This window comes from Electrophorus electricus, chromosome 24 (assembly GCF_041902795.1).
Source record: "Electrophorus electricus isolate QZ-2024a chromosome 24, ASM4190279v1, whole genome shotgun sequence".
In the NCBI taxonomy this organism is placed as follows: Eukaryota; Metazoa; Chordata; class Actinopteri; order Gymnotiformes; family Gymnotidae; genus Electrophorus; species Electrophorus electricus.
The window spans coordinates 10,232,837-10,250,211 of NC_137520.1; the positions used below are offsets into that span (position 1 = coordinate 10,232,837).

At 42.6% G+C, this 17,375-nt stretch overlaps 1 protein-coding gene and 2 long non-coding RNA genes across 5 annotated transcripts in view; 2 read left to right on the forward strand and 1 right to left on the reverse strand.

Moving 5' to 3' along the window:
• Positions 1 to 13,103, reverse strand: part of kcnab2b (potassium voltage-gated channel subfamily A regulatory beta subunit 2b) — a 49,047-nt gene extending 35,944 nt beyond the window's left edge. For 2 of the 3 annotated variants that reach the window (XM_035522595.2, XM_081707216.1), the window contains exons 1-2: positions 12,963 to 13,103; positions 7,463 to 7,545 (exon numbers count right to left, since the gene is read on the reverse strand). The gene's annotated coding sequence lies outside the window, so the exon portion shown is untranslated. The remainder of the gene's footprint in view (positions 1 to 7,462; positions 7,546 to 12,962) is intronic. The other variant, XM_081707217.1, reaches the window with a different exon arrangement.
• LOC145653580 (uncharacterized) lies at positions 7,564 to 8,766 on the forward strand. The gene is made up of 3 exons (XR_014119802.1): positions 7,564 to 7,934; positions 8,183 to 8,293; positions 8,381 to 8,766. It is a non-coding gene; the product is annotated as an uncharacterized LOC145653580 (long non-coding RNA).
• Positions 12,253 to 13,748, forward strand: LOC113569969 (uncharacterized). Its single transcript, XR_003409855.3, has 2 exons — positions 12,253 to 12,790; positions 12,983 to 13,748. It is a non-coding gene; the product is annotated as an uncharacterized LOC113569969 (long non-coding RNA).
• Positions 13,749 to 17,375: the final 3,627 nt, after the last annotated feature.

A 17,375-nucleotide genomic window follows, 5' to 3' on the forward strand; every position in this document is an offset into this window, starting at 1 on the left:
ATCTCACCTGGCTGCACTTGCTTCTGTTATATGAAATCAGGTTACAAAGTGGAGCTGGAGAACAGGTTAGGGCAACAACGTACAACAGAAATGATCCATCTTAGAGAATATCTGTATGTATTAAGGTCTGGCCACCAGATGGCGGCATTGTTATCTTTGCCCTGCACACAATTGTTTCAGTATGTATTTTCCAACCCATTAAGTCCATCTAATTAATGTATTGTACTCGACCTTTCTTTCCAGAGAAAAACTTGATTGCAATTTGTAAATAAGAAAGGCTGAGAAGACACTGATCAAATAAAATGCAACTACTCTTACTTTACTTCATTAGATTAAATATATATTAATTATGACATTTGCCCTCCAGCAAATCACAAAATATTTAATTATGTTTTGTGAGCACTGCGACCAATTTCATACATTTTAATTGAGTGTTCTGCAGATGTTTGATGAATGAATACACTGACATAACCAGAGAATGCAAACAATTTGGTTAAAATAATTCAGGTCAGTCACACAATAGTGTCTGTCTATTATTAGGGCAATAAGTAAGAAGCTTAACAGAGCTGGAAATGTGAACCTCCTTGAAAAGAAATTTGATAAGATGCCAACTCTATGCTAACCATTTTGTAGAGTTTGCAGAAATAACCCCAGAGCTTCAATAAGCACTGACGAGCCAGGTATTACAGGTATCCTGGTATTAGGACTTTTTGGTCACAAACCCAAGAGGTGTGTTTCCCTAGAAGAGAAGAGACTGATCCGCACTGTGAAGCACAATGGTGCATATGCTGTATACAGTAAATATGTGATTTGATTTCAAAGACCCTGGAAAGTTGGTCAGGATACTTGACTCAAGGTCTAGAGCATCTTAGAGCAAGAATGAATACACGGGCGCATGCATTCTTACAGAAACTTGCACAAGGCTTTTTGAGACCAACTATTACCTTAAAACAAATTAGAATTCAGGACAGCTCTGCCTTTAAAGTTAAAGGCTTTTAAAGCCCAGGAGTCACTTTACACAATTTTCTCTTAATCAGAGCAGTATTCAACTGGGAAAGGCAGTATTAATGCCAACCAGCGCTTATGAGAAAAGTGGGTCAGGACTGCCCTCTATTAACAGGTTTGCAGCTTCAGTAAGAAGATTCTCTTAGGAATGCATGAGGCTGCTCTAGATGTCTGGTGCATGCAGCAAATGGAACCCCACATCGAGATTTCCCTGAATCATAACAGGAAATGCACTAGATTATTCCATCACAAAACCACAACGAAAAAAGCACTGACATCTTTGCTACTAACCTACTTCCTTTACTAAAGGAAGGAGACATACGGTTGAAAGTAATGTGAATATACGGTTGAAAGTAATATGAGACAATACAATGATATGATATATGATATGACACAGGTCCAAAAACAGCAAAGTACATCCTCCACAAAATTAGAAAAATTTAGCAATGACACATACCAAACTTCAGGCTGTCTTTACTGAAAGCAAAGGCCAGATATTGTAACACACTGCTACACTGGTCATTCACAGAGTAAACACATTTTCCTCTTCACACCACTGCTGTAATGTAAGCCTGCAGCTGAGATCCCCAGCAAGGTTCACCCCCTCTGGGCCTCCTGCTGCTTGCCGAAAAATTCCACCTCCAGTGAGGTGGAATTTGACCAGCGAGATATTAAATCTAGCAGATGTGGTGCAGTAAAACCTTGGTGAAGGAGAAGGGATAAAAAAAAAAGAAAGAAAAAAAAAAAAAAAAGAAAGCGTCAACACTTTGAAGCACTCGCCCTGGCAAAGCAGGAGCGCTCTAGTCACTGGAGAGCAGTGCACAGCATAAGCAGCAAGGCTGAGATGGAGAAGAGGGGGACTGTTTATAGCAAAGGGCAGAGAAGGACAGAGTTTTACTGGCAGGCAGGGATAACAGACACTTAAGTAATGCCTCCGACATGGTATAGCCTACAGCTTACACAGGTAAATTTGGCACGCACGGTATGCGCTGCTCGTATGAGGAACGGAACCGCGGCAAAGCGCAGGTTTGTCGTGTATGCTAAAACGCCCTGTTCTGCTGCGGTGGTGTAGCAACTAGTCTCAGCGATATTCTGATGATCTGAAGGATATGCTGCCATGCTAAAGGCACAAGCGGGCATTTTTAAGAGGCGAGGATGATTTGACGTCACGCGCTGTAAGAGAACGATGCTGAGCCCAGTGGTTCACTGGCCTGAGTCAGGGAGGTGCTGAGTTCTGCAGTACACAGCGGCCCTTCCCTTACCCCAGCCACCACCCCCTCCCACACTCTGCGGCGCAGGCTCGCAGCCCTCGGCCGGCCTGCCACTGCAGCTGCGGAGTGCGGCTGCACTGGACCGTTCGCCCGTGACACGGACTGAACACCTTCAGGCTGCTGACCACAGAGTGAGGTAAGCTTGGACGAAGGAGGGATTAGACAGGCTGAAAGCTCAGCATGAGAAATGGAGGACTGTAAAACTCAGCCAGCAAAGCTTGCGAAATGAACTAGATAAAAGGCTGATAAGAGCTAGTAGAGACACGCTTGCAGGTAAATTAATGTTAAGGCTGGGTGAAGCTGTGGTCTGACTTTTGCCAATCAGATAACAGCACAGGCCTGGCACTCTGTGTGTTAGCAGGCTACTGCCCACTGAGTGGCCAGCTGTCGAGTGCTAGTAATCACCTAGCATGAACTAGCATTACACTCTAATGCACTCAAAGCAATGTGCATGCATGAACACAGACATACACACACACGCACACACACACACTCTTACGCCTACACTAAAATAACCAATAGTTCTTCCTCTGCAATGATGGCCATCATGAATCAGCAGAGCTGCCAGTAATGCCCTTCCAGCTGATCACCACTGACAGCAGAATGAAGCACCACACAGAACTGTCTGACCACATGCATTTATTGCTGCTGGCTTTCATGCACACTTCTATCACTCCCGGTTACCCCTTCTGCCATATTTCAGTTCAGTAACATAACTTGTTACTGTGGTTCACTGTTGAGTTAATGGTGGAAGAAATGCACAGCAGAAAATTGGTAATTGTCTATCCAACATGGCACTAACTAGTGTACAGATATGAAACAAAATTCAACTAATGTATTGAGAGCATATCCTTATGAAATGATATCCAACCAGACTAAGTTTATGGTTTATGGGACAGTATGACAGGCATGACTGAGTGTTTGCTAAGGGTCACTTTCTCCTTACGGAATGTCAAAGATTCAGAAGAGCACAGTCATTGAAAGGCATAGACCAGAGGACAAACTTGATTCCAGCCTTTAGGAGTTCGGCTGTGCCTTCATGAGGTTCATTAAAAGGAAATAACATTCTTACAACTGCTATCTTATGCCAGCTATATTAGCTGCATGGTAATAACATGGTTGTTATCTACAGTATAAATTGGGAACTCCGTTAGTTGGAAGCACAGCTCACCTTCATTACACACAGAATATGCTGGCCTTTATTTCCTAGAGACACTTCTGTGTCCAACAGTGTTTCCAATGCAACAAATAAGACATTCAAGCGTCTATATGTGACAGATAATGCAGATGCTCTGGAACTGTAGCTAATACAGATGTCAGTGCAGAGCCCTGGTAGCTGGAATCTCTCCCTGGTCTTAGCACAGCATCAGAGGTTACATGGAGAACACCATTTTAGTAATACCAACCAGTTTGCTCAGAATATATCAGCGTTCCCACCCACCCAGCCTTCAATTCACAATTCAGGGATCCTCACCCGGTGCCCTATTCAGTTTCAAGAATGATCCAACTCATTAGCAGATGAACTTGATCAGGCAGATTGGGGCAAGACATGCCAGAGACTGCCAAGTTGGTCCCCAGGACTGGACCTCAGAATCCATGCTGTAGTGGACACAAGGATACAGTGTTCAAAGCTCCAAAGTTTTTGCGAATGAGTGATGAATGAACTGAATATCCAAGCACACTGGTTCAGATGAGAGGAGAGCCCAAGCTGATCTCAAAGGAAGCTATGTCAATTCCTTCAAGGGGAAAGCACTGTAAAGCAAACTGCAAATACACTATTGTGCTCCAAATCCAAGGCTATAAGTGTGAAGTTTGAAGAGTTACTGACATGGCCATCAGGGTGCCACCCCCATATTCTGCAGCTAATACCACTGAAAATGGGGGTGGGGGGGTGTCCTGTGAGAGGTCTGCAGGGTGGATGTAGAGGTCTACAGGGTAAGAGAGGAGCCAGTACACTCACAGTATCACTCACTATGTGGGTGTGCGTCAGTGCTCTGCAGCTGACGCACAGCCAATAACAGTTGAGCTGTAAGGATTTCTCCAATTGAATATGTGCAGTGTCTGTTGTGCTGAGAGAAAGAGAGTTTGATTTATAACTCTCAGCTCATATTTCTGCTGCCTCATGCTGTTATTGAGGGGGCTGCAGAACCGGGCTTCAATATACAGTCAGGCTGGATGCTGCTGCCCATCACACACACCCCATATCCTATCCACACACCCATACCCCCCACCCCCCCGAACACACACACACACACACACACACACACACACACACACACACACACACACACACACACACACACACACAGAGAGACACACACACACACACACACACACACACACACACACACACACACACACACACACACACACACACAGACACACACAGAGAGACACACACACACACAGACACAGACACAGGAACAAATCCACAGGAACAAATCCACAGGAGCAATAGACATGCAATACCATCGATCAAAATGCCAAAAGATATTGTATTAAGAGTCTCAAGTAAGTAAGTTCTTCAGCATTCCCAGAATCACGTTAGTTGATGTTTTCTTATTTGAAGGCAGAGTGATGTTAAGGGATGATGATTTGCCAAGCTTTGAAATCCCTTTGAATCAAGTCCCCAGCCACTCTGAACCATGACTCAAGATCAGTGGGTTCCAGTGTTGTGCTACCACAACACTGGCCTGGCAAACCTAATGTTTCCCTATCGGAGCTTTAATGTGCAGAGGTTTTAATGTCCAAAAGCTGTGTTAAGCGCTAGGTTTCGGTGGCAAATTGCCCCTGAAGACTATACCAGCCTAATTAACAGAGTCTCTGGTGACATATCAAAGACTGTGGGAGGAAGCCTGCAGGCTAAGGAATGCCTGTAAAATGGAACAGAAAGACCTGCCATGCAAAATGCCTACTGACTGGGTGAGTGAGTCATATGTACACTGCTGGACAGATCACGCAAGCTTGCTTTGTCTGCAGGTGCAGTGCAAGAGTAGTCCTGGGGCGGTGGTGCACAGGGTTTTCAGGGGTTAAATAAAGCTGACAATGACCTTTGTCTTCAGACGTCCAGCATCTCTGAAACTAAAACCTGGTGTGCCCAAGAAACGAAGTGCATTTGTTCGGTCGATTTAAACCGCTTCAATCTAGTGTCTTCAAAGACAAATCAAGATAGCGCAGCTCTCCCTTACTTGGCTCAGGTGTGCTGGGCGCCAGATCAGAATGGAACTGCAGTGTGACTGGGGGTCTCTGCGGGTAGGGATGAAGCCCGCTCAGACGAAATGCCACAGGATGCAACTGGAGAAGGCTGGATCTGATCCAGCACCAGCAGGAGAGAGACAGTCACGCCAGACTTTCTCTATAGCTCCTAGCGCAGTGTTGCTCCACAGCTTCCTGCTTCCTCAGAAGCCTGAGCAGGTTTCTGCCTCGTCAGCATGCACTCTCCTCTTCTCCACTTTTCATGTGCCAGGCTTATTGCTGCTCCGCCCTGCCTGAACTGAGGGGTGGACATCGTACCATCCAGGTCTGCTTGAGCAGCTTACCTGAGACAGGAGGGATATGCAGCCCTGCAGGCATGCCAGCGTTCATTAGGAATTCATATCTCTCTCCATCAGGTAATGATCAACTGTTCCTATTAGTGTATCTTCCAATATGATGCTAATATAAAGTACTGTCACTCCAGCTTCTACTGATAGGATGTGGCTGTTTTTTAAGTTACATGTACAGTTGTCTGCCAGACAAAGCAAGAAATAAAAAACAAGCAAACAAAACAACCCCCACTTCATAAGCTTGTGGTTTATGTACCATGGGGAAAAATGTAATAGGATATTTAATTGAACTGCAGCAGTCACATCAGGTGTCATTAATTCCACTTTAAAAACCTTAATCGATCGTCCTGTCAAGGACAAGACATCCTAGAACTATGGAACCCATCTATTCAGCATCAACATCAAAGTAAAGTTTTGTGCACTAAAATGTTTCCGACCAGCAGGAAAGGAGAAGATAACTGCAGAACCACAGAACCAAGACACTGCAAGTCCTACAGATCGCAAGATTTGGCCAACAGAATATCATGGCCACAGACTAAATTAATTAGGTATAACAAACCCAATACAAACACAATACAAACTATTTTGGAAATTACAAATTACCTACAAATGAAAGCATTTTGGGACATATAGCACTTCTTGTAAAATTACACGTACACGTTGAAACAACAAGACCATGTCAATAACTTACATAGATCAGTCATTCCATCAGCTGATCAACTGATCAATTCACCTATCTATCCATCTATTTGTCAGTCTACCTTTGGCCGACACCCTGCTGTATAATATTGTCTTAGTTTGGTTTCTGTAGATTTCCATATATTTCTAAGACACCAAGTTTCCCATACATGGACAAACACTGCACATCCTCCAGTGCTGCGCACAGCCTACTGAGGGTCTCCTGAGCTCTGACACGACCATCACTCTCCTTCCCTTCCTGTCTTTTCACTCCTGAGAGTTCAGTGCACTTGCCACAAGCCAATTTTTCTACAAAAGCGTTTTATTAAAGCTGTTTCATACAAGGTTAGTCACATATTTGTTTCTGAAAATGTACTGGTCTAGTGAGGGGACGCCACGAAGATCACACTGACTCAGGCTGAAGTTTCACTCAAACTGCCCTCTTGAGCATTGTTCTGTACACCGCAAATGTCTGCACACTGCAGATGAGCCATAGCCTTACTCTCCACTGACGCTATCCCCACACATGTAACTTTAACGGCAAAAACAAAATGCTAACATACTACCACTACAGGAAACGCTGATGTAAGTGTACAGTCAACACATATAATGAAACTAGCTGCATTGTTATTTACATTCAGTCTATGCCAGCTGGCTGTGATTTACAGCAACAGTGTGTGGCATATGTCAAGGAGGGGCTAAGGCTATTCCCTAAAGCACAAGATTTTTTTTCTCCTTGTGCAGGAAATAAAATGTAAATGGAGAAAAGAATGTGCAGTGGTGCTTTGCTGCATAGCATTCAAACACACACACACACACACACACACACACACACACACACATACACACATACACACATACATACACACATACATACACACACACACACACACACACACACACATCCCCTCAATACATCAGGGGAGATTAAAGGCGATACTGCAGTTGCAGTTGAACACTCACCACTGTCCCGTGCTGTATCCCAGCTTGCCGACCCCAGCTTGGCGAGCGGTGTGGTAACACAGACAGGCAGATCAGGATCCACTCTGAGGGGTGCAGAGAAAGAGAGAGAGAAAGAGAGAGTGAGAGAGAGAGAGAGAGGAAGGTAGGAGGAGAGGATGTCTCGCAAGCAAGAACAAGTGAGGAGCAAAGGGGGGAGAGAGAGAGAGAGAGAGAGAGAGAGAGAGAGAGAGAGAGAGAGAGAGAGAGAAAGAGAGACAGACAGACAGAACTCAGGATGTTAGCTGGCAGTAGTGTATTCCTCTCCTAGCTCAGTGAATTTTCCTGCTGCCCTGACTTTGCGGATCGTCAGCTGTGTTTGCATGTCTTTTAGAGACAGGCAGGATGAAAGAGAGTGGACGATGAGGGCAATAAGAGCTGTGCGGAGACAGAGTGAGCCGAGGAATGCTTGTGATGATGACGATGATGAGCATATGTGAGTAGTGAGCTAGCTCAGTGAGAGTCATTCAGAACAGCCATACACACATCTATCTTCCTGTTTCTCTCTCTCTCTCTCTCTCTCTCTCTCTCTCTCTCTTTCTCTCTCTCAAGCACACAAACACAGCTGTCTAAATGCACTCCTATGTCATACGGACATGTTCTCAAAAGAAAGGAAAACAGTGCTCAGTGGTGAATTAGTCAGTCTATTCCAATAGTCTGTAGCTTTTCTCTATGCTATGCCAGAACCATATCAGGCAGATGGGATAAGCAGAGAGGAGAGTGGCTCTCCTCCCCTCATATGCCCCTTACAGGGTCAAAGTCAAGGAGCTCCCCAGATCACCAGGAGGTGCAGAGGTGAGAACTCAGCCTCTTGTGATAAGCTTTGGTTTCCGTCTACACTGTATAAGGTGACACAGCGTTGGTGGCATTTGTTCCATGCAGCTAAACATTCAGCACTCTGGAGAAGCAGGTAGGCATATCGCTGTCAGCAGAGGTGGCAGCTGTTGGAGGACGGGGAGGGCAGTGCCAGCGTCTCCACCCGCCACCGTCTTCCCCGCAACTACAGGGGCTTCCTTCAGTTCAGGGTGCTCCCGATTTGCACAAGGAACTGACAGCATGCCGCAGTCTGACATAAGGCTGGGGGTATACCAAGAACAAGCCGTTACTGCAATATAAGCTCATACCACATGCATACTGTGACATAAGTAAAGAATTTGTGACACTACAAGAAAGAACGTGTCTAGCTTTTCATGATGTATAAATTGTGTAGCTGGTTAACAATTATATAGATTTTGTTGAAAGAAATTAATGTAAATAAAAATAGTCAATATAATGAAATAGCTAGAAATATACAGAAAGAAATTTAAAAGGTATGGTGAGATCTTCATCCACATGATATCCATGACATGCAGGACTTGAGTGTCAATGATATAGCTTTATGTAGTGTGCCTATAGTATAGTGTACCTGTGATGTGGGTTTTAATATACATACATACATACATAAAATCTGAAAAGTGTTTTTAAACCCTTTAAGAGCTAGAATAGTAGTAAAAATGTAAATACATTTAAGTGAGATTCGATAGTTCCACAAAGGCTTGAAACACAACCATGGATCATTCAGATCCCACATTAAAAGTTCCACTGTACACTCATTAGGCCTAAACCAGCAAAGACTACAGGTCTATAGATTACCAGGTACTAAGTCTGTAATGCTTCCTAGAGTATTAAAAAATGTTCATTCGAAACTTCATCTATTCTAAGAGTCTCTCGCTTAACATTTTCTGTCAGTGATGAAAACTAGGTGTCTGCATGGAACTAATCAGAGCAAAGAGGGAGAAGACCATGGAGGAAGGAAGAGCTCAACCTCAAGTAAACACTGTTTCTTTTCCCATAAAGTCACCTAAAATGTACATATTGATAAGTATTTGGGGAGCTGAAAATAGAGAATTTATACACACACACACACACACACACACACACACACACACACCTCCCCAGGAGTGGCCGGCCAACCAAAATTACCCCAAGAGCGCAGTGACAACTCATCCAAGAGGTCACAAAAATTACCCCAAGAGCGCAGTGACAACTCATCCAAGAGATCACAAATGACCCCACAACAACATCCAAAGAACTGCAGGCCTCACTTGCCTCAGTTAAGGTCAGTGTTCATGACTCCACCATAAGTCAGAGACTGAGCAAAAATGGCCTGCATGGCAGAGTTCCAAGACGAAAACCACTGCTGAGCAAAAAGAACATAAAGGCTCGTCTCAGTTTTGCCAGAAAACATCTTGATGATCCCCAAGACGTGCTGTGGTAAATGGAACCATGAATTCTGCTGTCTACCTAAAAATCCTGAAGGAGAATGTCTCGCCATCTCAAGCTGAAGCACACTTGGGTTCTGCAGCAGGACAATGATCCAAAACACACCATGAGTCCACATCTGAATGGCTTTAAAAAAAACAAAATGAAGACTTTGGAGTGGCCTAGTCAAAGTCCTGACCTGAATCTGATTGAGATGCTGTGGCATGACCTTAAAAAGGCATTTCATGCTCGAAAACCCTCCAATGTGACGGAATTACAACAATTCTGCAAAGATGAGTGGGCCAAAATTCCTCTACAGCGCTATAAAAGACTCATTGCCAGTAATTGCAAATGCTTGATTGCAGTTGTTGATGCTAAGGGTGGCCCAAACAGTTATTAGGTTTAGGGGGCAATCACTTTTTCACACAGTGAAAATAATAAAAACCTTCATTTAAAAACTGCATTTTGTGTTTACTTGTGTTATCTTTGTCTAATATTTAAATTTGTTTGATGATCTGAAACATTTAAGTGTAAGGGAAGGGGGCAAACACTTTTTCACACCACTGTGTGTGTATATGTGTGTATATATATACATATGTGTGTATATATATATCTTATAAACCTTTCAAGAACTTGCGCATATATATATATTATTTGCACAAGGATATTTATCAAACCTAAAAATGAACTGGTTGGCTGGCATAGCATTTTGAACACAACAATGACAGATGCAAAACGTGCATGACAGCGGGTGTTTGTACAGGCCATTTTTTATCCAAGTCAGTATGACTGTTGGGTTGAGAGTTATTTGTGTGGAATATGTAGACATGTAGATCCTTGTACTCCAAAACTTACTACTGATTACTACTGATAAAGAGCTTGAGGGTGGCTAACTATAATGACTCAACAGACAGGAAGGGATGCCAATGCAATGCATGCAGATTATAGAGTGTACAGGACAAAAACACAACCCAAAGGACAAAGCCTAGGGTCGACAAGCTAGGGTCAAAATCCAGGTGATTACAAAGAAGTTGTACAACAACACTATCCAAACTTTAAAGGAAAAAGCAGGGTAAAAGGTCAGGAACAGGAAGCTATAGGGATACAGAAGAACCGTTCAGCATAAAGTCAAAGGCAAACATGAACAATACAGCACAATGTGTGAGGGTTACACCAGAGTTTACATAGAAAGGTAATTAAAGGAAGACAGGTGCGTAGAGTTACTACTCAGGTGCAGCTGACTGACATGGTCATGGTTGGTCGTGTAATGTTAGGGACAGAGCAGCACACAGATGTGATACTAACACATATTTTGCAATGAAACAGATGAACTCTGTATACCTACATGGTGTTTCTAATAAAATGAATGGTGACTGAAGAATACAACTCATTTAGATTTTATAAGCTGTGTTTAGTAAATCTTTACTGTATCATCACAAGAACAGTCCAAAGTATAGTAGAGGATCATCACACCAGATCACTTTTCCTCTCTTTAGTAACAGACACAGAACAGAAGGCTCATGGACATCTGTCATTTGAAGTCAAATAAACACCACATAAAGTTGTCCCTACCTCAAGACCAATCCAGTGGGCATATCTACAAACCTCTGACTGTGTACACTGATCACAAGCCAGCTAGGTGAATGTTTCAGTATAATTAACCCACAGAGAAAATTAGGATTTATATAAAAAGGTTGTTTTTTTTGGCAGATTACACAGAAAAAGGGTCAAAGCCATGAAATGTATGAGGTGATAAATGGACAGCTACTCCCATGAGCCTTTTTCTACAAACCCAGTGTCTTTCACTCAAGGTCAAACGAAAGCCTTGTCTGGCAATATATTTTCCTGTGGTCCCTGACACTGAAGATTGGATTTCCGTGATAGGATCACTCTTTAGGGACTTTAACTTCCTGCTCTGGAAAGGGAAATCTGATGCCTCCCAGTAAATTGCCGAAAACTCTAAAAATAGTCCCTGAAGAGGAGAAGGCTAAATATGGTATTGATACCAAATCAATTAATCAAGATGTGTAAAGGGCGGACCATTGTAATAGAGGACAAGCAAAGCAGGATTCATATACGCTAAATACCTCTTGTATTAGGGCTGTTCAAATCTTACATTTTATATCCGTTCTTGAACATTATGGACTTTTCAAAGAACAGTGCATACAACCCAAAGGACTGATACTGTTAAATCATATGAAACGTCACATTTTGTATGATGTATACTTCTTTATAAATTGCAGCTCATTACAGTATGCACACCAGTCAGATTCCTTACATTATGCTACAGGTGACATAGCTGCAATTGTACATGTAATTGTAATATGCAGAAAATGACATACTGGCGATATGAGTCCAGTCCCAGAAGACTGGATCAACTTCGTAGCATCACACCCTCAGACAGACATTTAAGGAGTCCATCTCTATGGTCACTGCAGTGCAGTACAGACCAGGCTTGCCAGCAGTTTCTCTTTTACCCATGAAATGCGATGACAGCCTAGGTAACCAATACAACAAGGGCAGAAAGTCAATGGGGCATAGAGGATTATGTTCAGCTCTAACGCTAAACTTAACCCAGGCTGAGGAGTATATTACCACACGATTACAATCTGCCAAATCTTGTCAGAGTTTTCCAATCAAGCTGGCTTAACCTTGAAATGAATGCGGCAGTCAACAAAATGAGATGTGACGGTGACACTTCCTCAACTGCACGGTGATCGTTCGAGCCGTGCAGTATCGGTCGTGCTATATAAAGAACAGTCTTCACAGCATTAAACTGTAGTAAGATTGTTTTGGGTTTTTTTTTTTTTTTTGCAGTACGCTATGAAGTCATTTGGTGGCTTGACCAATACCATCGGAGTATACTAACGGCTCAGGAAGAGCAAACTGCCAGCCTAGGCAAGCAACATATATACACAACAAATCAACACGGAAATAATGCGTACCGTAGCATGTTTTAACTAACCCGCTGTATACCTAGATTTAACTTCATGAGCACAGACATTGGAATTGATTTGCAATATGGTCAAAGGACGTGTGCATAAAGCTCAGGTGAGTTAATAGCCCACCGTGAGAAGACTCGACAAGTCCAATAGCTGAAACTGACGAATGACTGAAAAGAAATGTGTAATTTACCATTTAACCTTTTTTTAAATGTTTTTTTTTATTAAACACACCTCTTCGCATATAAAGATCTGACTTGTGTGAAACAACGAAATATTACCTCAAATGTAACTCCGACAGATTGTGCTTTGCTTTGATGTACCCGCGCAGAAGCTCATCTCCCAGAAACAGCGGGCTACTTCTTCTCGTGCACACCAAATCCACGCGCCACGCAAAGCCCGCAAGCCGCGTTCGGGGCTTCAGGTCGTTGGGAATCAAGAAACAGCCTCGCACAACAGCGTCTTGTTGGTGTGAAGCAATGTCGGTGAATTCTTTACTCGTCACTCCCCGACGATGTCATGGGTTTAAAATGAATAAATATTACATTATACTGCGGTGTTCGTGCATGGCTGTATTTTATTAAATCTAGCTAATGTACTGCCAGTGGTGCGCTGATTTTTTCTTTTCTTTCTCATACCCATTGCAAACTCATGTTTTTTACATTATCGATTGGAAGATTTACTCTTATGTTTTTATATCCGTATTAGGAATGCTAGAAAAATATTGATGCGCGGTTTTATTATTTTGCGGACTTTCTATCTTTGATATTTCCATCGCTTTGCTGCGTCACACTTTATTTAGAATGGTGATGGCTCCCTCTACAGGACACCATTTCTACTCCACTTTTGTATTAGAAAAAACTAACGCTTTGCTAGTTAACGCGTTTATGTTTTTTTCTTTTCCCTCACCACTAGATGGTAGTATCTGTTTACCTGAGAGACAGCTATGCATGAACTCATTTTTGTGTCATACATACTATGCATCACAACACGAATTTCAGAATGTTAGTAAAATTAGCAAAAGTCAAAAATAAAAGTGGGCTGCCAATAGAGCATTTTCTGTTCAATGTGTCCATGCGAGTATTTGTGTCTGAATGACAACACCTCTACACATAGGACTCTAATAAACTGGCCTATAATAAACTGGGAACTTTTGTGTAAATCTAACTTTGAACGCCTGAAGATTTAATAGGCAGGCCCTTCACCCATTTAAGGAGCACTTTGCATTGTGCTGCATCAGTACATTTCACTTATTTGTTTCTTAAAAGAACCCAACGAAACAACAAGCTAAGCGTAGATTTGGGAGGCCTGAACTATTTGCTATGTGTCTGTGTTGTGTGAAAATCCACGAGCCCCTTCAGTGATTAGTGAAACATGAGAATGTGCATCCGAGCTCTTAGGTTTGGCTGCACACAGAATCTCCAGTCCTTTTTTTTGTTTTTGTTTTTTGTTTTCCCTGAACAGACATTTGTTTATTTATTTATTTAACGCACAAAAGGAGCTTATGGTGTGCATATGATCGTAGCGAGGGAACGCTTATTAAACTTGCTTGTAAATCAGGTAACCCGGTAAGAATGGGGATTAGATGCTGAAACACTGAAGATGCAAATTTGCCCACTGTGCCAGCCATGCAGTGACGCGAACCTAAGTCGGGTACAGCAAGCATCTCCTCATAAATACCAACTTTGTTTTCCAGAACTCTTTGTTGCAGTAAAGTAGGGGGTAACGGCATTGCAGAGCTAGGCGGAAGAAGACAAAAAGCCTTTTGTAAGCTAATTGCTCTGGGCAATTCTTTTCTCTCTTGCAAAAAACCTATTTACAGTCATCTTAGATTTGTTTTCATCGAAACACAGTTTGTCTATACAGTAAAAATGAACAATCCAGAGTCTTCAGCATCCCCCAAATCTTCATCCCAAAATCTTCAGCATCCCCCAAAACTTTGTGCAGTGTTCAAAATAAGGAAAGTTATATTAGAGTCAGCAATTTAACAAAGTTACATGCACTGATTAATGAACAGTTAATACTAAGTAATATAATATTATTGGACTATATTTCACCAAATGATTACCAATGATACGTCATTTCTTGCTCCAGAAATGGCCAACCTTAGCAAGCTCAGTTGATAAAGAGCCAATCTGAATAATAGCCACACTACTTTATGGATGATCACTCTTTTTGGCTCACTGAGCTCAGATCTGATAATCTCCTTCACATCATATATTTAATCTCACCCACCATAAAACAACAGTCTAATTACAAAATATCAGATGGTCTTTTCTGTCAATCATTTGTTTTAAGACAAATTTTATGTTAGTACCGAAAGAATAATGCTAATCGAAGTCACCTTTCTGAACTAAAAATGGTATATAAATTACATCAACCACCAATGTAGTTAAGTGGGTGTTTTAACTTAGGTCTCAGCACCTCCGTTAGCCTTGTCTGAAAGACAAATATGCATGACAGGATTTCAGACTAGAGCTCCCTCTTTCAGGATTTCCTCTAACCAGCTCCATGTGCTTCTTGTCATTCCAAGCTTAGTTCACACCATCACCCTTAGCCCAGCGCCCTGTGAAGCCCCCATGGGATAGAGGCCTCTCCAGACCCAAGGAGTTCCGTCCTGCAGCCGGACTCAGCCGGGGGACGTGCTGCTGCGAATGCAATAAAGACACGAGGATTAAAGCAATGGCTCACATCATCACTGCCCACGGTGCCCCCTCTCCCTTGCGTCCTCTCTAAATTGCAAAGGAGACTGAATGATGTCTCCATGAGCTGATGGTGATGCAGTGTTGCACACTGCACTGCAGACTCACACACTAAAACGAGTCACTGAGGGACGGCGCTGATGAGGGCTGGATGAACCTTTGAGTCGCTTTACATGCTGCTTAGCTCACGGTGAGTAGGAACCTTTAGCATTTTATCATGGTGGGCATTCTTCTCACGGCCATCACAAACAGGTTAAACAACGGAGGTAAACATCAGTGGTATTTCTTCAGATATTACGCTTAGAGCGAATGGCAAATTCCCTCTATTTAAGAAGAGATTCATGTAAAAACAGGATGTGACTAGAGCATAGTCAGGTCTCGCTCTGATCTGACCTGCCAGAGACTGAAAAAGGCCCACATGCTGGTGAGCTGTGTGTGTGCACCTGTGGCGTGATGGAAAGCCGTCCCTTCCTCAGGCTTCGCCCTTACCCGTGTTAAGCTGCAGTGCTCTGTATCTGCTTGTTGGCTCATGTTGTGCAATAGGTTGTGCATCATTTATCCAGCACCCAGACCTCCAGCGGCATATAGACACCATCACCGACTTTGGAGGGTTTGCCCCCCGCCAACAGAGTGAGATTTACACCCAAACCATCATGGCTATTGTTTCTCTTCCTCTTTTTGTTGCATTCCCACCCTCATTTTTATTCTTGGCCAAGATGTTTGCGTTTGGGACATTGGTCACGGTACTGTGGATTCTCATGGTGGGACATGATGTAAAGGGAAAGAAAGTGTTTCTATTAAATCTTGGCTTGGTTTGCATGTTTGTTCACACTTTGTTAGTCATCATGAAAAGGTCTCACACTTTAAAGGACAGCCATGGAGCAAAGCAAAGAATGCTCTGCTGTCCGTACAGCTCACAGACAGTCTAACACTGTGTTAAAATCTCTTCTGTCCTATGCTAGGGCAGGTGTACTGACTATTTGTGCTGGCTTGGCCTTTTTTGCAGAGTCTAAGAAATAAAGGATTAGCAGCAAAGAAAAAGACCTGCTTCCTCTGCAAAAATTGTGTTTTGCTCACTTTACTGTAGAATGGGTGATATCACCTTTTTCTGTCCTCAGTCCTGCCCTTGTGCAATTGTGTAGTTGTGTAGTTAACCCAAAAGTGATTATTTCCACAGTGTATTTTGGCCCCAGCATAAACAGATGTTACAAATGAATTCCCTCTCATTAGGATACACTGCAGGGTTTTCTTTAAAATGACTATCTGCTACAGTCAGACAAAAACACTTGTAAATAACTTTACCTAATAGGAATATGAAAATGTAATTGTCCAGACTATGACCCCATTTAAAAACATATTTGCTATATAACCAAATAAACTACAGGTAGGATCATTTACTAATTGACATATATGATAATAACACATATGAAATAACATTGATATTGAAATTATTTTTAATGTAATTAAATTGGAATTTAAAACTAGCACCAATAACAGAAACAGTGGACAGTTCACCTATCTGAAATAAAACCTTGACAATTCTAGTCCATTTCTCACTGCAGTTTGATAGGAAAAAACACACCTGATTTAAGGCCTTTAATATCTCTGTGAACATGACATCAGAAAGGCAACATTTCAGCACCACCTTCAAGATCCAACAGTAGCCGCATCACTGCTACAATCAATTAGCTATGCAGAATATCACATATGACGTAAAGAATTTATCAAGTGGATATCAGATTGGATCCCAGCCTTTATTGCTGCGGTTCTGTCACAGGATAGCGATGAATGGGAAACAAATGTGCAGAGAGGGAGAGGAGCGCTTTTCCATATGGGAGCGGAGAAGAGTTGAAGAACGGGACAGATGTTTTCTCGTCTACAGCCCTCGCCTTCCCCCGCTGTGTCCTTCACACAAGAACAGGCAAACGTGCTGAGTTCAGCCTCTCTCAGCCCTGTATAATGTATATTATATAGTGGTCCTAAAAATCTTCC